The 24,053-nt window shown below is 49.1% G+C and overlaps 1 long non-coding RNA gene across 1 annotated transcript; it reads right to left on the bottom strand.

Moving 5' to 3' along the window:
* Positions 1 to 1,755: 1,755 nt before the first annotated feature.
* LOC131413069 (uncharacterized) lies at positions 1,756 to 23,582 on the bottom strand. The gene is made up of 3 exons (XR_009221891.1): positions 23,207 to 23,582; positions 16,680 to 16,949; positions 1,756 to 2,287 (listed from the first exon to the last, which is right to left on the bottom strand). It is a non-coding gene; the product is annotated as an uncharacterized LOC131413069 (long non-coding RNA).
* Positions 23,583 to 24,053: the final 471 nt, after the last annotated feature.

Here is a 24,053-nt window from a genome sequence, read left to right as displayed (position 1 = left end):
TAGCTCTTCCCTAGGCCAAATGCCCCCAGTCCCCATTGGGCTGGCTTCCCCCTTCCTGTAAGAGGTTATGTAAAATTCCCAAGGTCACAAAGAGAGTAGGTGTCACAGTCTAGAGTCACTTTCCAGGCTCCTTTGACAGGCAGTGGAGCGTGGACCCCCTCAGGGCAGGGCCTGTGAGTCCCCTTGTGCTGTGACTCAGTTCCCTGGGGTGACTCTGCAGGGAGGCTGGAGATAGAGTCATCCCAGAGGGATGGTCCCACACTCATTCTTGCCTGATGACACATCATGGGTGTAGAATTTGCCCGCCCAGCCCCACCCCAAGCAGGATTTGTGTCCTAGTTTTCTGGGGCATGTTCCTACATATTTCTTTTTCTGTGTGTGTATGAGGAAGATCAGCCCTGAGCTAACATCCATGCTAATCCTCCTCTTTTTGCTGAGGAAGACTGGCCCTGAGCTAACATCCATGCCCATCTTCCTCCACTTTATGTGGGACTCCGCCACAGCATGGCCTGACAAGCAGGGCCTTGGTGCGCGCCTGGGATCCGAACCTGGGCCGCCAGCAGTGGAGCGTGTGCACTTAACTGCTACCCCATGGGGCAGGCCCCCCTACATATTTCAATATTAGCAAATAGGCACTTTCATGAACATAGCCATTTGGGAAGAGGGGTGGCTATTGTCCCCATTTTGAGGATGAGGAAATTAAAGTTAGACGAGGATAAACGACTTGCTCAAGACACACTGCTGATGCAGTGTAGACTTGATCCCAGGCATGTCTGTCCGAGCTGTGAGGTCCGGAAAAATGCTCCACACCAGGGCTCCAGGTTTGAAGTGCTGAGGCTCCTTTGAGAATCCAACAAAAGCTAATGACACTCTTCTGCAGGAAGCCTCAACACACAACAGTTTATGCATTAAGAACCCCCAAAGTGCTCCAACACCTTCAATTTTCATAGAGGAGGAAACGTGGCCTCTGGCTGATATTTCCCAGGTCTCTTTCCTAGCCTGGGAAGGTCTCCTGTAGATTCCGAAGGAGGTGTCTGGAGCTTGCAACTGATCGGCTGCCTCCCTAGGAAAGGGAAAAGACCTCTGGCTGCCTTCTGGAAACAAGAGAGAAGTTGCGTTTCTCCTCCATGGCCTAACTGTACACGGCAAGATAAAATCACCTCTGGAAGCTACTGGGGAAGCACAGAATCAAGTGGAGATCAGTCTGTCTCGAGGCAGGAAAATATTTGCAGGAGCCTCCTCTGGTCCCGATTCGGGCCGGGCAGCTCCACCACAACAGGCCTCGCAGTGGGCCCGAAGCCCAGGGTTCAGGAAGGAGAGGTGGCTGCTTTCAACACTGGTATGGTGAAACCAGGAGAGCAAGACCACGGAGAGAAGCACTTGTCCTGTTAATCCATCTACCAAGATTGTGAGAGCACCTACTCTGAGCCAGGCACACGGTGGGGCAGGTAGATGAGCAAACAGAATCTCCTTGTGAAGTGCTGAGTGATGCTCTTGCATTTCTCATAAAGCACTTAGGAGAGAAGACACTCTAACTGGGGAGCTGGGCAGAAGTTCCACTTGAACTAGACCCAGAGGAAAACTGGGGCGTGTTAAAGAGATAATAATAATAGTGCCTACCATGTGCGAGGAACGGTGTCAGGCACTTACATTCACTTTATCAACACATCCCAAAGTGAACTCATGACCTTTACCTCCAACCTGACCTCTGGCAGCTTTCCCACGTGGGTGAAAGTGACCACCTTTCAATCCAGTTGCACAAGCTGAGGAGTTGGGATTTCTCCTTCCCTCCTCCCACGCTCTCACTCTACATAGGCACATCCCAATTCTCCTTTCCTTTTCCTCCTCGGTATACCCAGTCATTCATTTCTCTCCATGTTTGCCATCTACCTCAGTCGTTTCCCCTCTGCTCTGCCCTCCAATCCATTCTCTGCACTGCGGTCAGAGTGACCTCTTCTGGGAGTAGATAAGATGATGGGCCATCCCTTTGGAAAATCTTTCAATGACTGGGATTCTCCACATGGCTCACAGGGCCCTGCTGAGTCTTGTCCCCACATTTCTGTCTTGTCTCGATTTGCATCACGTCTCCTCTCACTATCTGCTCCTCAGCAGTGCTGGTCTTCTTTTAACAGGTCACATCCTCCATGCTCCCCCTCACCTCCCTATCTTTGTATATGTTCTTTCTTCTCTCTGTCCAGGTCAGTTTCTCTTGCCCTCTTGCCTGGATGATGCTTCTCATTATTTGTCTCTCGGCTGCCAAGACACCATTTGTAAGAGGTCCTAAAACCTGAGAAAATAAAGAAAATGTTGGAAGCGATATTTGATAAACGGCTTGGGGTGTGAGTAAGTTCTCCAAGAGGCATGCCTCCTCGGTGAGAACGGCGGGGGGAGGAAGGTAGACTGCCTTCCTGGAAGACGGACTGTGGGTAACTCCCAGGCTTTCCCTTCGTTATCCAGGGTGTGCAGGTGTGGGTTGGAGCTGAATTGTTCACAACAGGAAAGGAGAAGCCGAGGGCCGTCCACAGAACACGCCTTCTTCTAAATTCCTCCATCTAATGCTTCTCCCAATAAATGTTAAATTAGAGTTTTAGTTGAAATTGAGAGCAAACCCAGCAAATGATAAAAAGGACCTCAGGAGACATAGAAAAAATGCAATGAACCAAAGAATGTGTCATAAAAAGTTAAATATCATCAGACAAATTAGAGATATTGGATGCCCAAGACAAGAAGACTGTGCTACGGAAAAGGAACAAGGAACGAGAAAGAGCTCTTAGAAATTAAAAATGTAATAATAGCTGTATGAGTCAGAATAGGTTCAATGTGGTAACAAACGCTGACAATCTCAGTGGCTTATCACAATGAAAGCTTATTTCTTGTTCCCATGACAGCCCCCTTCTTCCCTAAGTCATAGGGACGCATCTGCTCTGTGCAGTCATTCAGGGCCTTAGACAACTTCTTCCAAGAGGGCTCATCATCTCCTAGGGCATTGAAGTCCTCCATTGGCTCTTCTGTTTGCAGCCCACAGGTGAAAGAGAGGATGAAAAGATACAGAAAGAAAATAAAATTGATTGGACGTCACTGGGGAAGTTAGAGCATCAACTCATTTCTCTGAAAATTGATAATTAAGGGAAAAGAATTCACCATTTGTCACATCTAACTGCATTTGACGGTAATTAAATAGCCAAAATGAGTGAAGAAACATTCTTCTGTACAGAAGAATTCCACTTACTAAATGCAGAAAGAAACAGAATGAAAATTAAAACAGAAAAAAAACATTTTTTCAACCCCTAATGAAATAACTGACACAAGACATTAAACAGGTAACAGCTTCTCCCCTGTATTCCAGGAGCCCATGGCTTCTAGAACAGCTGGTAGAAGAACCAACAGACTCAGGACACGATGGAGTCAGTGAACCACTTATACTTTCTACAAAGTGCTGAGAAGAGAGGGGCAGACTGCTGGGAGCAGTGGGAAAATGCTAGGAAAGGAGAGAACATTTAAGTCAGACCTGGAGGGACAGGTCAGCATATCATTTGGATACCAGTAGTCACAATTCACCGTGACCATGAGAGGACAAACATGGAGAGGACAAGGCCACATGCAGAGGAAGGGCAGTGGCGGGAAGGAAAGACCCTGAGTCTTCAATGACATCCTTGAATCAACCCTGGTTAGGTGTGCAATAATTAAATGTCTTTATTGTTTAAGTTCCTGTTGGTGGGGGTTATGTTACCTGCAGCTGAAATCCTCATAACTAACATACTCAACCATCATAACAAGAAGTCATCTAATAATATATAAGGTGATTAATCAAGAAAGAAAAGCACAGAAGTATACTTCATAAATATGGAGGAAAGTAAAGATGTAATGTGCCTCTGAGGAGAAAGAATGCGCACGGGTTTTCAACCTTGGCTGCATTTTCGAATCACCCAGGAGATATCAAAACTCCTGAGGACCAGGCCCCACTCCAACCCAATTATATCAGCACCTGTAAGGGAGGTATTTTTTTTTTTTTATCTCCCTAAGTGGGCAGAGAAGTTTGAGAACCATTATCCCAGAGAATGAGGAGTGTGGGCCGGTTGTCTGCTGATTTCATTATAAATCTTTCACCATTTTATTTTTCACTGTATACCTGCATTATTTTTATTTAAAATTTTGAAAAGGCAAAAATAAATAAATAAATAAACACGAAAAATGAATGCACTGCAGAGAAAAAAAAAAAATTCCCTTTCCCCATGACAGCCCTTCAGCAATCTGCAGTCAGGGCTCATGTCACCCAAGCCAGCCCTTCCATCGGCCAAACACCTCCAGTTCCCATTGGGCTGGCCTCCTTCCATGGGAGGTTATGTAACATGCCCCAGGTCACAAAGAGAGTAGGTGTCACAGTCCAGAGTCACCCTCAGGGCTCCTTTGACAGACCTGGGAACAGAGACCCCCTCAGGGCAGGGCTTGTGAGTTCTCCTGTGCTGTGACTGAGTTCCCTGGGGTGACTTTGCAGGGAGGCTAGAGAGGCATCCCAGAGAGATGGTCCCACACTCACTCCTGCGTGAGGACGCCCCATGGGAGCAGACCCTGCCTGCCCAGCCCCACTCCCTGCAGGATTTGTGTCCTGGTCTTTCTGAGTCGTGTTTCTGCATGCTTTAACATGAGCAAACAGGAGGTACTCCAACTGTAAGCCAGGCCCTGGGGTGCAAGGTCAAGTGAGAGAAATGAATGGGTCTGAGTCAAGCAGACCCAAGTCTATGCGTGGAGTCAAGGATGTACACACTCACTGGGCTGTGGGGGCAGAGTTTTGTTGTCTCTATTTTATGGATGAGGAAATTGAAGTTCAAAAATTCAGATGACTTGCTCATGACCCCACGGCTGCTATAGAGTAGCGGTAAAGTTCATGGACTCTGCAGCCAGACTGCCAAAATTTGAGCCAGCTCTGCCGCTGCTGTGGACAAGTACTTGATCTTCCTGTGCCTCCGTTCCTCCTCTGTCAAACGGGACACTAACAGATGCGACTTCTCGGGGTCGTTGTGAGGACTGAATGAGGCAATACACACAGAGGATGGAGGACAGGGCCTGGCTTCACTGCCATCTCCCTGTAACTCACTCCCAGCTCAGAAAGGTCAACGGATGCCTCTGAAATGGGTGTTCAGAGACAGCAGGAGCTGCCCCAGAAATGGGGAAGCAGAAGAGGCCCCCGGTATACATTCTGGAAAGAACAGAGAAGAGGCCTGCCTCCCGCATGATCTGCTTGTACACAGCAAGATAAAGTCAGCTCTGTAGGTCACAGTGGAGACAGAAAGTAAACCCCAGATCACTCTGTCCTGAAACAGCTTGGACTGAAACAGTTCGTGGAGACTCCTCTGGTGCAAACTCAGAGGCAGGGCCGCCTCCAGGGGAAGGCGATAGGCTAGAGAGGGCTCAGGTCACAGACAGTTGAGGCCCAGGGTCAGGAAGGAGGAAGTCTGGCTGCTGGCAATGCTTTTATGACCCAGCCACGGGTCCAGGCCATGGGAGACACAGTTCTGTTAATTCACTGGATAAAATTGTGTAAGCGTATCTTTGCTGAATTAGAGACAGCTGGCCCATGGTGACAGCCCATGGTGACAACCCAAGGTGACTTAGCCATGAATGGCAGAGCCAGGATGTAAACCCAGGTTTGTCTGACTCTAGAACTTATAGTGTTGGGAAGCAGAAGTCAGTGAGTGGGTATGGCCTGGACTTCAGTGTTAAACCCATACTGTATTTAAACAATACAGAAAATTTTAAAAAAACAAGTAAAAACCACTGAAAGCCCCTCTCTCTCATGAAAATGCATAGTGTTTGGGGACCAGCCTTACATGTATCTGTTTATGCATCTAACAAACCCAGAGACTTACTATCCCATTCCTGGGACCATAACCGTATGCACTCTGTGTATCATGAACACCTTTTAAAATCAGCCTTTCTCTTTTGTTCCCTCCTCCTTTCCTCTTTGCTCTTCCCATCCTCTCTTCTCCTCACTCTCCCAGGCAATTTACTTTAACCAAGTGGTGTATATCCTTCCACAAGAATGATCAGGTTCATATAATTATATCATATATATATAGTTTTTGGCCTTCTGTTTAATAAAAATAGAATCATATTAACAATATACATTTCTCTGTGTCTTGCAATTTCCACAATATAGCATGAAAATCCCTCCAAATCCCTCCAGATCTGGCTCTGACTCAACATTTTTAATGGCTGCATAATATTCCACGGTAAGGAGGTGCTACAATTTAATTAGCTATTAACTCTTTCTTTCTAAAGGGGCGTGCATTTTGTTTCAAGTTTTATTATCATGAACAATACCGCCAACAAAAAACTTTTGTACTTAAACTGTTCCATGTTTGTGTTTTTATTTCTGTGATACAGATTCCAGGAGTGGGGTTGCTAGGTCAAAGAATGTGTGGTTTTAATTTTCATAATCATTGCCAAATTGCTTTGGCAAATAGATATTGCCAAATTGTATCGACGCACAGTTCCACCAAATGCCACCAACAATGTGCATTGTTCCCTTCTTCTACTTCTCACCCTGAACATCCCTCCTGAGCGTTGTTACCTTAAACATCTTTTGTCAACACGTTGAATGAGCAGCCAGCTTGAACCAACCTAAGTCAGCTTAACGGCAAAAATGGGTCCAAACCTACCAAGACCTGCCTCTACGTGCTAAGTCTCTGGTGAATTGGGTCCAACCAGATAAAAGCAGCTCACATTGGTTCAAACCAAACCAAAATGGAAGAAGTCAATCCAAGCTTGCAAATCCTTTCAACCTTTCCAACTTTTTTCAAAGTCTCCGCCTGGTTTCCTAAGAGCCAGCACTTGAACAGTCAGCACACATTCCCAATGCCTGAGCGTTGAGCAGCCTAACTCATGGGGACCCCATTCAACACGTGCTGCAGCATCAAAAGTCTGCTAAAAGATACAGCAGTTCTTTTGTTCATTCTTAGTTCTTCGGGGTACAAGAAAACCACCTTCGTACTGCCTAAAAGGGGACTTCTTGGTAAGGAAGTGAGGCATCTCAGAGAATGCAGGAGAGACAGAAGCAGGACCTGGAAAGCAGTCAGGAGCTGAGGTGACCACCTCTCTCATTCGTGTCTTCATTCTGGCTTCACTTTGGGGTGGAAACTAAGGCCCCAGCGGGAAAATGGCTTGTTCAAGGCCAACATAGGCTGCAGTGCCACGTCCGGGTCTCTCCGGGCCCTCCAGGGCGGAGGCTGATGTTGGCTGGTGGGCTCAGCTGTGACCAGTGCCCTGACCCACCAAGAAGCCCTCAGGCCCTCACTGGCTCACCTGTAGGCCCGCAGTGACCTTACTTTCCTCCCAAATCCCCTGGAGCCCGGAGAGGCTTTTGTGAGATGAAGCTATACAGATTTAAGATGTAAAGGGAAAAATACAAAACTGTTAATACAAAATTTCTGTGAGCCTGTCCCTGGGCCTCAAAAGGGGCTTAACGGTGTGAAGGGCCTTGAGGCTTAAGTTTCACTCACTCCACAATAAATCTCCCTCTGGTCTGGAAGCAACTAGAGGCAGAGCCCTTGAGGAAGGCTTTGGCTGGGCTGGCAACCTCAAACCCAGGCATTCTCTGCACATTGCTGCCCCCTTGAGGCCAGTCCGGGGGTGTGGGAGTGAGAACCTCAAGCTCCAGAGGGAGGGGCCCCTGCGCTGAGGCTTGAGAGAGGCTAGAGAAAAGTGAGACAGCCATTGCCAGAGAGGTTTGGTATCAGACAGGCCTCAGCTGAGTGCAGCTGTCACCGACTGTATGACCAGAACTGGAGAGAGAAATTGGAGTCACCAGCAGAGAGGCGATTCCTGAAGAGGGGAGGCAGATGCCAGACAGCCCTGTTCTGAGACATGAGCTCCAGCCTCACAGGCCTCCTTCCCATTTCTAGAATACTCTAAACCTCCCCACACCTCAGGTCCTTTGCAGTGGCTCTCCCCTCTGTCCTGAGTGCTTCCTCCAGCCCTTCCATGGTTGGCTTTTCATCTTTTAGGTCTCAGCTCAAATATCACCTTCTCAAAGAAGCCTTGGGCAGTGACATCAACTACCTGAGCCTCAGTTTCCTCTTCTGAAAAATGGAGATAATAATACTTATAGGATCATTGTGATTACCAGTGAGATGATGACTGTAAAGGCACGTTATAACTGAACAGTATGGGAGGTGGAGGTGGGGGGCTTGGAGACATCAAGGGCCGAAGGACAACCTGGCGCAGGGGGGTGGGGGTGGGGGTAGGATCTTGAATCTGCAGGGCTCTCCCCACAGAATGCACAAGATGTTCCTCTTCTGCTCTGCTCACCATGCTATCCTGACACACATCCCATCTCCCACCACCCCCCTACCCAGGTGACCCTCATCTCTTACCAGCACCAGAGCAATGCATTCTCCCAGCACACCAAGCCAGATTTTTACCTTTCCATCACTCCCTGTACTTCTCCTTCACAATCTTCCTTCAACACACGTGTGATGATTTATTTCTACCAATTCTATTTTCTAAGGATTTGTGCAGGATTGATCCTTCAGTATCAGTATCTGCTGTCATTTGCTCATGGTGCATTGTTTCTTTGTGGGTTTTGTAATTTGGGATTGTGAGCTCATCTCTATCTGGGTTGAGGGTGTGACTCTCCAGAGCAGGTTTTATTTGCTTCTGCCAGGCATCCCTGGGATATTACCAGCCACAGACCACTTTGTAGATTAATTTCTCAGCTTAGGGTTTTCTCAGACTACAAAGAAAAGGTAAATTCTAATTCTAAATGCTCAGGAGGGTTGGCCTGTGATTGTGAATGCTTAAGGGAGAATTTTTTTTTTTCCCAATCCAGAGCAAAAGTCAAAATCAACAAGCTTCCCTGTTATCTTTCTATGCCGGGGGGGGGGGCTGGGTTTTTTCCTTGTCCACCCTCTCACTAAGGATGTGGTTCTACAAGGGTTTTGGATTCCTGTGGGAAGTCTCAGATCCAAATACCTATCTCTTTCTTGACAGGCATCTCATATCTTGTCCCAGATGACTATTAAAAGCCAACCCACTTGGTTACCCCTAGAACAGCCCCAAGATCAGCTCCACACTTACTCTTCTGGGTATATTTTCCTGTTTGATTTTGGTCCCTGAGTATCTCTCCTTTTTGTGAGCTCACTTATGCATCTAAAAGAAAGTGGATTATATATTATACAGAAAATCTGCACGTTTTAAATGAGAGGGTTTTCAGGTTATCTTCTCTGTCATTATACAGAAAACACAAATCCAAGTGATTTCTTTCTTGTCCATCTTTCTGTACCACATGCTGTCTATTGACACTCAGCCCACATTTGCTCTTCTATGTCTTTTAGTATTCTCTGTGCCATCAGAGAAGTCTGCAAACTACATTTCCCAGATTCCTTTGCCAGCTGGGTTTCAGTTGCATTCTGCCAACGGGAGGCAGTCACGCCAGAGAAGAAGGCAGGAAGAAAGTAGAAGCCATTTTGCTCCTGGTAGTACTTTCTGTAGTGGCAGTGAAGGGGCTCCTGCTAACAAGCAGTGGGAGCTGTGGGTGACTGTGGGCCCCTGCATTGGAACCAGCAGTTCCTACAGAGGCAGCAGAGAGCTGTCCAGGCTGCCAGCCATTCTGCCAGTGGAAGTGGCAGTGGCAGGAAACTGCAGCTTCCCACAGAATGGTAACCTTAGGAACAGCTTCACAATAGTGCAGGGCATAGGACTGTGGGCTGTGGAAATTAATTTTAAAAAACCTTAACTAAATTGGTGTCCAGAAGGCCTGTAGGGGCAGCTCTCATGTGCTATCATACATCATCAATTACACCAACTAGGAAGAGATGGACACTTGCCTCTTCCACAGAAAGTAAAACTACTTTACTACTGAAGGAGATTTCTCTCCCCACCTGGCAACAGCCCAGCCAATGAGAATCGCCGCAGCTCAGCCAATGAGAAGCCTTTGCTGCCCTGAACTGTTACTTTCCCCTGATGGACTTTCATTTAGAACAGCCCCTCCCTACTCTCTCTTTTTTGTCTATAAAAGCATTTCCCCTCCTTTGTTTTCCCGGTTTGCCTATGGTTTGCCATAGCATGCACATCCTGAATGGCAGCTCTTTTGGCTATTCCAGAATAAACCCGGAGAGGGGGTAAAATAACTGGCGAATTTGCCTTGTAAGTTGACAGGGCTAGGATAAGCAATGACTCCTACACAAATAATAGGGGCTTTCTGTGGTTCCCGATCTCTTCAGAGCTCAGAGCTCCACCTGTAGCCCTCAGACTGTGCTATTTTAGAGTACACCTGCCGCTTCCAAGTGCCAGTATCTGCATCTCAGTTCCCGGGAGCAGACACATTCCTCACACTCAAAGCAGGCCAGAAATGCCAGGAGAATTAGCCCCCTCCCTCAGGATCCCTCGACCAATGATTCTTAGGAGTTAGTGTTAAATAGTCCAGCTCCGTTGCCCCTCATGTGGGATGACTCAGGCATGGATTTTATAGCCCAGAGTTGCCTATGGGATTAAGCTCTAGTCACCCGTTGTAATAGCCGTGTGTTTGCCCCTTATTGGTTGCCTTCCTGTCCCTGTCTCACTTCCCCAGCCCCCTGCCAGTGTCCCCTGCAGCTCCCAAATTAACTGCATGCACTAAAATTCTTGCCTCAGGGGAATAAAGACACTTAGTAACACATCTTCCCCCCCTTTTGCACTTCCAGCCTTCTCGAAGCTAATTTCCTCTGTTTGAAATACCTGGGGTCCTGTTTTCCTGATCAGATCCCACCTGATGCACTTCTTAAATGGACTGTAAACTCGAAAATGGGAGCCTTAGGCACTGCTCTATCTTAGCACCCAGTACAGGGCCCAGTACACAGTAGGTGCTTAATGAATACTTGTCAACTGAGATGCATATGTAATGAGGTAACTTACTGAGTGCTCACCGCACTTTACCTCCATGCTCTCATTTGTTCCTCACATCCCCCTGATGAGGAAGACACTGTGATCATCTTCATTTTACAGATGAGGAAACTGAGGCTCAGAAAAATCAAGCCCCTTGCCTCGAAACCTAATATAAGTTTTCTTCTCTGCACTGTAATTCTGTTTGTCACCAAACTTTCAGAAAAAGCCTGTAAAACACCATGGTGGGATCTGAGCTACACTCTGATGGTGGGGAGGCTCTGAACGGCTGAGTGCAGGAAGCCAGAACAGCCCCAGCAGCCTGGAGGAGGCAGTTAGGAGAAATGGGCTGAGGGGTGCTCTTGCTGAGCCCAGAACTGCAGGGTCCAGCAGAAAAGGGCTGGCAGAGGAGAGAGAAAAGAAAAACACACACGGTTTTTCTCTCTGCACTCACAGAACACTTCTGTGCCCAGATATGTGGGTTTTTTTCCACACGAAGCAATTTTCCAATTCTCTGTGGACACCAACTGGGTGTCCTACAATTTAACTCAATTCTGACAGTATCTACCTGGAGATAGCATCAGAACCCATGGGTTAAGGTCTCAGTCCCACAAGACTCCCCCAGCCCCCTACTTCAGACGCCAGTCGCAAGTCCAGGTTGTCACCTGTGCTTCTGACCTACTGGCTATAACGTTGGTTCCCATGACCCCCTCTTCAGGTTTGATAATTTGCTAGAACAGCTCACAGAACTCAGGAAAATGGTTTACTTACTAGATTACTGATTTATTATCCAAGGATACAATTCACGAACAGCCCGATGGAAGAGATGCATAGGGCAAGGTATAGGGAAAGGGTGCAGAGCTTCCGTGTCCTCTCCAGGCTCGTCACCCTCCCAGCACCTCCGCGTGTTCACCAATCAGGAAGCTCTCTGAACTTCCTCAGTTAGGGTTTTCTATGGAGGCTTCATTACATAGTCTTGGTTGATCAAATCATTGGCCATTAGTGACTAACTCAACCTCCAGCCCCCCTCCCCTGCCAAAAAGTTGGAGAGTGGAGCTGAAAACTCCAACCCTCTAATCACATGGTTGGTTCCCTGGCAATCAGCCCTCATCTCATTAGCACACGAAAAGACACATCACTTTGGAGATTCCAAGGGTTTTAGGAGCTGTGTGCTAAAAACCAATGGTTCAAGTGATAGAGACCTATTATGGATAATAAAAAGCAAAAGTCTTCTTGTTTCTGGTCTGTCACAGGCTGGTTAGGCCTGGAGCCCATGGGTTACATACCCAGCTCTGGCTCCTCAGGCAAAGAAAATTCTCTAAAATGTCTTCCATCTGGATCTGGTTTACATTTCCCCAAAACCTGCTCATTCCCCTGAGTGTCATACCCATCATCTGAACTCCTCGTGTCCCTGAGTGCATGACTGGGCATAACCAAGACCACTCTGCAGACGAGGACTTTGATGTTCTGAGAGCACCCCTGAGATGAGCTTGTTCAGGAGGGGTCGTTGGACTCCTCTAGCTTCTGTGGGTGGCACCTCTTACCCTAATTCACCCTTTGCTCCTCAAGTGTCCAGAGGAAACTTCCCTTCAGCCCCAGGAAACCTGGAACATCTGGACACCCGGCTGAACTGAGCAGCCGCAGGGAGAGGTGAAGAGTGGACCCAGCTCCTGCGGGGGGAGGGGAGGCGCCTTCCTGCCCTGAGCTGGCGGCTGTGGAGAAGAGCGCACCCCTTATTGCAGGAACTTAGCCTTAGGCTCCTGCTTGTGCCACGCCCCCTCCTCCCTCCCTAACCGTCCAGGTTCGCCTGGGACTGAGGAGTTTCCTGGGACGTGGGACTTCCAGCACTAATGCCAGGAAGGTGCGAGGTAAACCCAGACAAGTTGGTCACCCTATGTCCCCAGGCTCTGCGCTTTCTGTTTCTCATCTCCAATCCTGACCACTCACTCTGTTCTCTGAGCAGATGCTTATTCCTGTTAACCTAAAAATAAAGAGCCAAAATGAGAGGCAGAGAGGTGTTTATTTTGGGATCAAAGCATTGCAATTTAGAGTACACAGATGCAGGTAGCAACCCAAATAGTGCCCTGCTGGGAAGTAAGAGGCAAGAGCTTTTTTGTGTGTGTGTGAAGAAGATTAGCCTTGAGCTAACATCTGTCCCCAATCCTCCTGTTTTTGCTGAGGAAGACTGCCCCTGGGCTAACATCCGTGCCCATCTTCCTCCATTTTTTTGTTTTTTTTAATATATGGGACGCCACCACAGCATGGCCTGACAAGCGGCGCGTCGGTGCGCCCCCGGGGATCTGGACCCGGCCGCGGCAGTGGAGCGCGCACACTTAACTGCGCGCACTTAACCGCTAGGCCAGGGGGCCGGCCCCCAGGCAGGAGCTTTTAAAGGCAAAAGAGGGAGGTTTGCATTGCAGAGGATGTTAATTGAGGTTGGTGGCAGAAAACTAATTTTGGCTAAATATAATTGATTGCTAAGATTATAGCTAAAGGAATATAAAAGTCTGTCACGGTGATGAGTTGCCGGTCTCGTGCTGCAGTCTCAGAATTTTTGTGTCTTCACTCAGTTCAAAAGTTCACGTTCTGCCCAATGACGATGTGCATAAGACCCATTTCCTTAATGGCTTTCCAGATCCATTGTAAAGCCCCTAGACTAAGTGACCTTGTTTTGTTTCATGTTTTACATTTCCCCCTTTTGATCAAGATCTTTCTCTGAAAGCGTCTCTGATCAACCATAGATTTGTTTACGGGGCCGGCCTGGTGGCACAAGCGGTTAAGTGTGTGCGCTCCCCTGTGGCGGCCCGGGCTTCACTCGTTCGGATCCCGGGCCGCACCCACAGACCGCTTGGCAAACCATGCTGTGGCAGTGTCCCATATAAAATGGAGGAAGATGGGCACGGATGTTAGCCCAGGGCCAGTCTTCCTCAGCAAAAAGAGGAGGATTGGCAAATGTTAGCTCAGGGCCAATCTTCCTCACCAAAAAAAAAAAAAACCACACATAGATTTGTTTAGTCCCACATCACTGGCATGGACCTGTCCCAGAAAGTCATGGCCCACGTTGGGGGTAAATTTTTTTTTTCCGATAATTATTCCAAGGAGTCAGTGTGACAAGGGTTAGGCCACATTTGAGCAACAAAGAGGCAGTCAGGAAATGACTCTTAGTTTCCTCACCTAAAAATTTCATCCAGTTATCTGAAGGTTCAGGTAAACAAGTCTTACCTATCATTTCAATAAGTTGAGCCACCATAATCTTGGTGTTTGTAGAAGTTCGGGAGCAGATCTGAGTGCGCAGTAGCATAGGAAATTTAAATACAAATACACATAGCAAAATTCCAATAATAATCGTAAACAATATGTGAAGTCCTGATCTCATCCAAGCACCCATACCTTAAGGAAGCCAGATGAAAACATCGATAAGGAATCAGAGGGTGTCATTAAAAGACATTGGACAAGGGGCCGGCCCAGTGGTGCAAGTGGTTAAGTGGGCGCGCTCCGCTGCAGCGGCCTGGGGTTCGCCGGTTTGGATCCCGGGCACGCATCGACGCACCGCCTGGAAAGCCATGCTGTGGCGGCGTCCCATATAAAGTAGAGGAAGATGGGCACGGATGTTAGCCCAGGGCCAGTCTTCCTCAGCAAAAAAAGAGGAAGATTGGCAGATGTTAGCACAGAGCTGATCTCCTCACAAAAAAAAAAAAAAAAAAGACATGGGACAAGAGAGATCCTGTGCTATTTTTCTGATTTTTCCAAGTTCTAACTCAATTTTACCAGAAGAGTTGATCCAGATACAGCAGGAGGTGTTGGCTATGGTGCCAAAGGATGCTGCCCTGTTCTGCAAGGAGATAATTGAGTACCATTTGGTTATCTAATATAACCTTTGCTAGGAAATTCAGGGACCATTGTTGTTGATCCAAGGCTCAAGTGGTAGAATTTTCCAGTTTAGCTATGGTTAGGGATAAATTTTTTTTATCAATAGGTCATTATGGATTGGACCAACCCAAGGGACAAAGCTTTTGGCAATGGTAATCAATGGAGAGTAGATGGGGTGTAAAAAGGGGGTCCCAAGTCTCGCCTAGACCTATGAGATTGCGGTTGGGTTTCATCTTTAACAAGAACTTGAAATGGAATATAAGAGTATTCTAAAAAGCTTTTGTCCTGCCGTACACCAGCTGTCTAGACATTCATAAGCCCATGGTTCCCCATTGTAATCACACTAAGGTGTTCCTGGATGGGGCACATAGTATGCAATGCCTTCTAGTTCTGCAGCAGTGTCAGTGGTCAAGAGCACTTGGTAAGGTCCTTTCCTCAAGGGCTATCTTCCTCTGATGATGTTTCCAGAATACCCAGTCACTAGACTGTGACCAACAGGTTTCTTTAAATTGGAAGCCGGGAAAGCTTCTTTAACCTGTTGATGATAGGCTTCAGCATAAGACATGAGAGACTTACAGTAGCTGGTCATCCTAGCATAAGACAACACGGGATCAGCAGGAGGTTGTATACCAATAGACGTTGGTCTGCCGGTGATTATCTTGTATGGAGTGAGTTTATGTTTTCCAAAGGAGGTACTGTGAACAGTCGACAAGACCAAAGGCAATACCTTAGGCTAGGGGAGTCCAGTCTATAGGTATATAACAAAGCCTCAAAGACAATTAACAGGACTAGAATCTAATATCTACAAAGGTGCAAACGTAATTCTCTCTATAATTACCCCCATATTTTTTTTTTTACCAAAGATAGTCACAGTAAAACTAACTCATTAGCCTGATTATTTATATAAGTGAGAGTTTCTAAATTTTGGAAGGATCAAGTAGAGAGAAAAATTAAATGTTTCATCTTTGTTCACAAAGGTATCTTACCAAAGAGAAAAGATTTCTTTAAATCTGGAAAAACAAAACATTAGAGCACCGTTCTCAGTTCATGCAGTCCCATGTAATTAATACTTGTTCTGCTTGAATCGAGTTTTTCCATTAGTTCTCGACTTTGCCTGATGATTGAGGGTGATACGGACAGTGATAATTCCAAGAAGTTTGCAAGATTTTCATTAAGGCTTGTATGATTTGCCCAGTGCAGTGGGTGCCTTGATCACTGGAGACTGTGGAAAGTACACCCCAAGTGGAAAACACATTTTCTAACAGATATTTTTGCCACTGTGAGGGCATCAGCTTTGTGGCAAGGGAGGGCTTTAACCCATCCGGAGAACAGACATACAATATCAAGAACATATTGATAACCCATACTAAGTGGCAGTTAAATGAAGTCCAGCTGCAGGTGTTCAAAGGACCCAGAGGGAGCAGTTCTGAGGCCTCTGGGGACAGAAATAGTTCTTCCAATACTGGGTGAAAGAATGTAAAAATTGAAAAATAGGGTTTGCCAGCATGCCAGGAAGAGCCAAGCGCCGTCTTGGATTTCCCATAGCGGTGATTATTTGTTTATTTTGCAGCCATTGTCTACCCATTTTTTTTGTGTGTGAGGAAGATCAGCCCCGAGCTAACATCCATGCCAATCCTCCTCTTTTTTTTTTCGCTGAGGAAGACTGGAGCTGAGCTAACATCTATTGCCAGTCCTCATCCTTTTTTTCCCTTTTTCTACCCAAAGCCCCAGTAGATAGTTGTATGTCATAGCTGCACATCCTTCTAGTTGCTGTATGGGGGACGCGGCCTCAGCATGGCCAGAGAAGCGGTGTGTCGGTGTGCGCCCGGGATCTGAACCCGGGCCGCCAGTAGCGGAGCTCGGGCACTTAACCGCTAAGGCACGGGGCTGGCCTGCACACTTGGTTTTTGTGGGTTAACGGGGAAGAGGATTCTCTGGGACCAGTTCCTCACCCCAAGCTTAAACCAGTGTGAGATCCCCCACTTCCTCTTCCGTCTTCCTGCCTTAGACACCTGAGCTTGGGTCGTAGCAGACAGCACGGGCGGGAAGCCGTTGAAGCTGGAGCTCATGGTGGCCGAATGGGCACCCGTGGAGGGGAAGACGGGCCTGTTGTCCTTGTCCAGCTCGGGCAGCTGCACCTCCTCCAAGAAGAGCTTGTCAAAGGCATCGCACGTGGGGCTGTAAAGGGTGCAGGGGAAGAGGGGCGGCTCCGAGCAGAGCTCCTGCAGGGATACAGGGAAAGGAAAGAAGGGGACGGAGGACAGAAAGGACAGAGGGCTGGCCTGTCCCCACGCTCCCAGACAGAAGCCATCAGAGCATTCCGAGGGGCATGCACATGTGTGCTGGCTGGGACTTATTCCTCCACTGCCCAGCCCAGCCTGGCTGTTGGCGTCAATTATTGCTTCAATTATTACTGAAGCTGTTGGCTTCAATTATTGCTATAAGGCAGGGGTTAAAAACTCAATTACCTAGGGGGCCAAGCAGGTAACATAAATGAGTAAATGGGCCAGTTAAGTCTTCTAACAAACTGGAAAGTCAACACTTGTCCAAAGAGGGCAGCCACTATTCAGTTCCAGCAGATCATAGCAGAGCCATCAGTTATGGGCTATGGAATATAAATTTGAATTACTTGCCATGATGGGCTGCAGGTCCTATATCATCAGATCTCTCAAGGTTTTTAGATGACCTGAGAAATCCAGGCATTTGCGAGATATGTCTAGATTTTTCATTACTGGCAACTAAAATTTATAACTATTGTGGGAGCCAAACAAGCCCAGGGGCCTCTTGTTTGCAACTTCTGCTCTTAGAGCATCTCCATTTCCAGCATTCTAGATTGATGGGAAGAGAGGCAAATACACACACAAAGACACATGTCAGAGACACCCAGAAACACTCACACACACACACACACACACACACACACACACCACTGCACACACATATATATAAGCAAACGTGCGCACACTAAGACAGTCATTCACCAGGAATGAAAGTCAAAATATTTATAAAACAATATGGCCTGGGCACCAACCCATCAGGAGGGGCAGCTGTCTTCAAGCTAGAGGAAGATCTCGGGGGCCCCGCGGGGTCAGGTATTATGGCTCCAGTTGCTGGATCACAGGATGGACTGAGTGGCAGGAGTGACTGAGGAGGCCCTGGGGGTACTTAGGGGAATGGCTATTTAACAAGCAGTGGAGAAGAATTTCAAAGTTCTGGAAAATGGCCACACTGATGCATCCTGCTGACTGTCCATCTTGCCTGACTAGGCCCACAGAGCCAGCAAATGCTCCGACCCTTGTGCATGTGTATGTGCGTGTCCTCCTGTACACTAACGAGCAGGGAGGGCCCAGCCTCCAGGGTCCAGCACACCCACCCTTTCCCAGTGCAGGAGGCACGGGGCACCTCAGGGTGGGGTCTGGACTCCTGGGGCTAGAGTGGCAATGTCAGAGCCACAAAAGGGCCCCCTTACAATCACCATCATAGGAATCCTGGGGACAGGCTCTTGGAGGAAGATGTGAAAGGAGCTATAGTGGCCGTCATTGAGACAGTACACCAGCTTCCTGCTGCCTCCTGAAAATGGGGAGAGGACAGGACTGCCGGGGTGCTCAGTCACTACTCTTACTCCTAGCCTTCCTGGTTGGAGCCCAGACTCTCTGCCCGTCCTTTTCCCCAGGGCCTAGGAATGCCTGGACTGTGCCCTCCCCACCCAGTCCTGGCCAATCACCGGGCTCCAGCACCACTTTCTTAGCAATGATGCCGACAGGAGCCACGTGGAAGGAGCCAGGCTGCTCGATGACCTCAACGCCACTCGCCTTGGGGAAGTCCCGGGTCAGGGCGGCACTGATCACTCTCACCAACTGGGTTGGGGTGTGGGGACAGCAGAGAAAAGACTAAGACTCATTCAGCACATGTTGATGCTCCAGGGCCTGGGCCAGGTTGTATCATCACCTTTCATCCCCATGGAAGCTCTGCAGGGTGAGCGTTAGAATTATCTCTGTTTACCAAAGAGGAAACAAGCTGAGAAACAGGACGTAACTTATGTGAGGTCACGTGGTAGGCGAAGAGCTGAAAGAGTGGGGCCACTAGGCTCCCTGAGAAGTCTGAAAGTGAGCGATTTAATTCAAAACACAGTAAGGAGACAGGCTGTCTCCTGGTCCCAGGGAAAGAAAACTCCCAACTGTAACTTGATTAGTGATATTAACAACAGTTCTACAAACACACAGAAACGTGCGTCTACACATACCTACACACAGACACACACAGAACCATGAACACGCAGAAATATGCACGTACACATGTCTACACACGGACACAGACACTGTACAGCAGCTGCAGTTGACACCTGTGCCGTTTCCCCTCCGCCCACCTGAGCTCACCTGCCCTGTGTAGGCAGGTTCCAGCCTCAAACACCGACATCCCTCTGCTTCCCTCCCGGAGAGCCTTCGCCAGCACCCCCAGCAGCCAGCTTGGGTGGGGAATTAACACCCCCCGCCCACAACCCTCAACCAAAGAGGGACAGGAGGTGATGGATAAAGGGCCAGGCTCCCTGTCCCCCAGTGGGACGACTCTCAGATGGTCCCTAGTGCGACTGGTCCAGGTGTCCACTGTGGTAACCAGCTCACTGATGAACCTTGTTTCTGACTTTTCTCCCTTATGAGTCACTCTCCTGACTTCCTCATCGGTGCTTCCAGCGACCCGCTCCCAAAGAAACTACTTGCACCCAAGTTTTTGTCTCAGAGTCTGCTTTGGGGGGGAACCAAACCAAGACACGCATGTGCACACCTGCCAACCTAGCACAGGCAGAGGCACACCCAGAGAGACCTGGACACACTGAGGTATGTGCATGTACGTGGATGCACACACACACACACATGCTGACCTGCCTGGTATCACACTCTCTGACCTCCCTGAGCACAGGGACCACCAGTCATATAGAGGGCAGAGCCACCCAGGCCAACCGCAGAAACACCGGGAACATAACTGACTACCCTGGCACAGCTGTGTGCTCACAGACACAGGCACACTCAAGTCCACTTACCGATAAAGGCACCCACAGAGGGTCACCTCCAGACCCGGATGTTCACACGAACACACAGCCACATACACAATGCAGCAGGGACAGTGCTGTGTGGGCTCTCCTTCCCCCCATGGACATTTCCTGACAAGACCCCAAACTCAGGGGCTCAAAACAGGGAGGGCCTAAGTAACCTTCACATCCCACCCTTCCCCTTTTGACAGACAGGGTCCTAGGGCAGGGGCACAGCTTGCCATGCAAGGGCAGCACTAGACCCCAGCGCTCCTGCCCCTAGCTCTAGGGGCTTCAGCCTCACTCACCTGGAGGGCCAGCCCGGGGGAGGGGCGCCGTGGATAGGAAGGCAGGGAGAGAGCGCTCAGTCAGAAATGCCAATGGGCCCACACTTCTTGCCACCCCCATCCAGGCCCAGCTGACCCCCAGACCTGGCAGCGTTTCCAATGCCACTGAGTCCCTGGGTCTATCACACCAGCCCAACAGCACACGTGTGTATGCAATTACCTCTTCCTCAGTTACACCCAGGGAAGGGAGTGTAGAAAACAGATATAAGATTGATATGCACCTACTGTGTGCCAGGCAACATGCCCCTATTTTGAAAATGAAGGAACCACGTGTTAGAACTGCTCAGAGACCTGCCCAATACATACATCAGGTGGGTGACTGAGCCAGTTGAACCTGGGCTGTCTCACTCCAAATGCAGTGTAGTTCCCGGACACCCCCGGGGGCCAGACCCCCTTAAACGAGGCTGGGCCCTGAGGGCCTCCTCTTCGTTTGTCTTAGGCCAACGTTGGTTGGGTATGTACTGTGCTGGGTAATTTGCTCATTGCACTGCCTTTTTCCCTGCCCGCTGACCCTTGCCACACCTGCCTGCACCCCCCTCCCGGCTTCACCTGGCCCGGGGTGGTGCTGGGCCAGCTGGCCTGTGGCCAGCTCCTCCTTGGTCTGGAAGGTCAGGATCTGCCCCCCGCCCCCGTGGCGGGCAGCATACTGGACGTGGGAGGCGGGCTTGCAGGGGTTGGTGTAGATGACGCACGAGGGGGCCACACCCAGGCCCAGCACCTGTGCCAGCGCCACCTGGCGTGGCCAAGATCCTGACTTATGACCCACTCCCCTGCTCCCTCACTTTCAGACAGGAGCCCCGGGTGGGGCCAGTGGGGTGCCCATTACTGAGTCCCTGCAATGTACCAGGCACTGGTGCTGACAGTTACAGCTCAGAACCAACCCCCCTCCAATAAACTCTAGTCCCATCAGGGAAGAAATCAGAGTGGCTGCCTGGAGGCAGCTGGTGCATTTAATCCTGCTTAGCTGAGGGCTCCTCAGAAAGGGGAGGAGGGAGGCTTAGTAAATACTCCCATGTCCAGAGATACCATTCCCACCACTTGGGCTTCTGCTCTAACCTATCTCAACAACCCTGAACCCCTTTCTGCTAAGAAACCCTCAGGGTGTTTTACTCCCCAGTATAAGGAAAGAGCACAGGATTTCGTCAGGCATCTTTCTGTCTCTCACTATATGTGGCCCGTGGGCAAGTGACCCACCTAAGTCTGTCTCCTCCTCTATTAAATGAGGACACCCACGGCTACCTTGCAGAGCTGTGGGAGGATCAAGGAGACTGATCTACGGAAGGCCCCTTACACGGTGCTTAGCACATTGCAGGTGCTCAACAGGACAAGGGAAGCTTACGCACAACCCACAGCTTAGTGGGATTCAGCCCCCACCCGGCTGGTCCCGTCTGACCCTCGGCAGGCACAGGCTCCCGTGACTGGCACAGTCAAAGCTGGTGCCCAGGGCGGCCAGGACACGCAGCACCAGGAGCTGCTGTTGCATTTCACCACACGGAAGGGCGAGACTCTGGGCAGGGCCTGCCGGAAGGCCTGATGGTGGCTGGCCAGCACGCCCAGGTCGGCCACCAGGAAGGGGTCTCGGCTGCCTACCGGGGCAGGGAGAGAGGGAGGGAAGGCTGGGTAGTTGGTTATCTCATTTAATCCTCACAACAACTCTATAAGGTAAGTACGGTTGATATCCCCATTTTAGAGATGGGGAAACAAAGGCCCAGAAAGCTGAAGTCATGGGCTCAAGGTCAAAGAGCAAGTACATGGCAAAGACAGGATCTGAGCCCAGATCTCCCAAATCAGGGAGCCTGCTTGTAACCACTGTACTGCCTGTCGACTTATGCCCGTCTTCACGGTAGGAGGGGCAGCCTGTTGGGCCAGGGAGGACGCCAGGCTATTTGTTCTACAATCACTCGACAAAGATTTATCCAGCACCTACGGCGTGCCAGGCTCCAGTCTGGGTGCTGGGGACACAGCAGTGAACAGAACAAACCAAAATCCCTGCCCTGCGAAGCTTCCATTTGACTGAACCAGAGGGGGACAGGTATGAACTCATACAACCTGTGCTCGGTGAGCAAGTACCACGTGCCAGGCACCGTGCTGGGGGCTGGAGGTGCTGTACAAATTATTCCTGTTTCACAGATGGGACCCTCTGAGGCTCAGAGGGCTGGAAGACCTCACCCGAGTTCTCACTGCTGGGAAGCAACACAGTTGAGACTCAATCCCAAGAATGAAGGGCTTCAGCTGAGACCTGTAGGTCAGGCTATTTTGAGATATTATCTGTTTTTCCCCCTCTCATTTTCCCTGCTCCTCTGCGCTTCATCGACGCCCAATGACTGGTTCTGTAATTTTTGTTCTTGGGGGAGGTATGTGGCCAGGCAGAAAGAGGCTGTGAGTCTTTCTGGCTTTCTTAGGGAAGCTTAGCCCTTGGTGGAAGAGGATGCCAAGCTGCAAAAAGTGTTTGAGTAACACTGATAGAAGAAAAGTGAGCCTGTCTGTGTCACTCAGTGTCCAGTCACATCCCCCACCCTCTCCTTGCCCTCCCTCTCCGTGCGGGCTGCTGAGGTCTCACTCTGTGACCTGCTAGCCCTCCCAGGCTGAAGCCACCACCTTGATGCCACCCCACCTCTGGGATGTCAGCTGTCACCTCCTGCAGGCTTACTCCTACCCCTGTGCTGTCACCCAGAACCTCCTCTGCCTGTTTCAGGAGGGAAGATCAGCAGGGACCCTGCTACACCCCTGACTCTCTGGCCAGCCTTGCTTGGGCAGGGGGTGGGGAGGACCCAAGGATGGCAGAGATGGCAGGGCCCAAGTCTCCTATGCCTGGATGGCAGAGAGTGGGTCTCTACCCAGAAACCAACCTGCTCTGTGATTTTGGACCAGTCACCCTTCCTTCCCTCCAGCTTGCCAAGGGGCCCTTCTTTCATGCCCTTGCTCCCCAGCAGAGCAGAGGGGTTAATCTCCTGGGCTCGAAATCACCCTGGTGTACTACTCACTAACTATGTGGCTGTGGGCAAGTTATCTGACTGCTCCGAGCCTCAGTCCCCTCATCTGGAAAATGGGACCTCAAGCAGCAGTGATGAGGATTAAGTGAGATAATATACATAAAGTGCCTCACGATTACTGTCGGTATCTGTGTTTGTTTCCGTCCTTATGAATTGTCCTTGCCAGATTATGACGGCTTGAAGACAGGGACCACATCTTCTGCACGTCTGCGTCCCCAGTGACGCACACTAGCATAAGACTCGGCACAGAAGCTGCTTCAGTAGATAACTGTAGAATAAACAAATAAATGGATGTCACGTCTAATATATGTGAGATCTAGGTCTGTCTGCTTCTTCATCCCACAGGGGATCCAGAAGAGAAAATCAGTGGGACAGAACTGACAGCCAGAAACAAAGCTCAGAACAAAAGAATTGAACACGTCACCAATCACCAAAAACAAAAACGGGTTTATAGACCAAATGGTGTTGGCACAGCCGATGAGCAATTTAGAAAATATATTTAGAACCTCACTTCTCACCAAAATAATGTGAAATAATTTAAAGAGTTAAGTATATGTTTTAAACAATTCATAAAATATCTAAAAAATATAGAACTGATTATGTGTCATATCCCTGGGGAGATGATGCTTTAAGCTTGGATGTGACAGGAGATGACAGTGTGAAAGATCAACAGATTTGACGGCATCTGATTTATAGATTATGTCCATTCATAAACTCAAAACTCAGTTCTTTCTGGGAGTCATGAGACCTGTGCCGACCCGGGGCTTAGTTAACTAACAGGGAAGTGTGACCTGAGTCAGTTGCCGCCCTCGCAGGGTTTGATTCTCTCCACTATAAAACCCAAGAAGCAGTGTAGTGCAATGATTAAGGTCTTCATCTGAATTCCAGCTCTGCTCAAATTATTTGACCTTTCTGATCCTCCATTTCCTCATCTGCAAAATGGAAATAATATTAGTATAG

Source organism: Diceros bicornis, chromosome 13 (genome assembly GCF_020826845.1).
Source record: "Diceros bicornis minor isolate mBicDic1 chromosome 13, mDicBic1.mat.cur, whole genome shotgun sequence".
Classification (NCBI taxonomy): Eukaryota; Metazoa; Chordata; class Mammalia; order Perissodactyla; family Rhinocerotidae; genus Diceros; species Diceros bicornis.
Note: the sequence above shows the minus strand (reverse complement) of the source record. Positions and strands in the feature narration are given on the sequence as shown.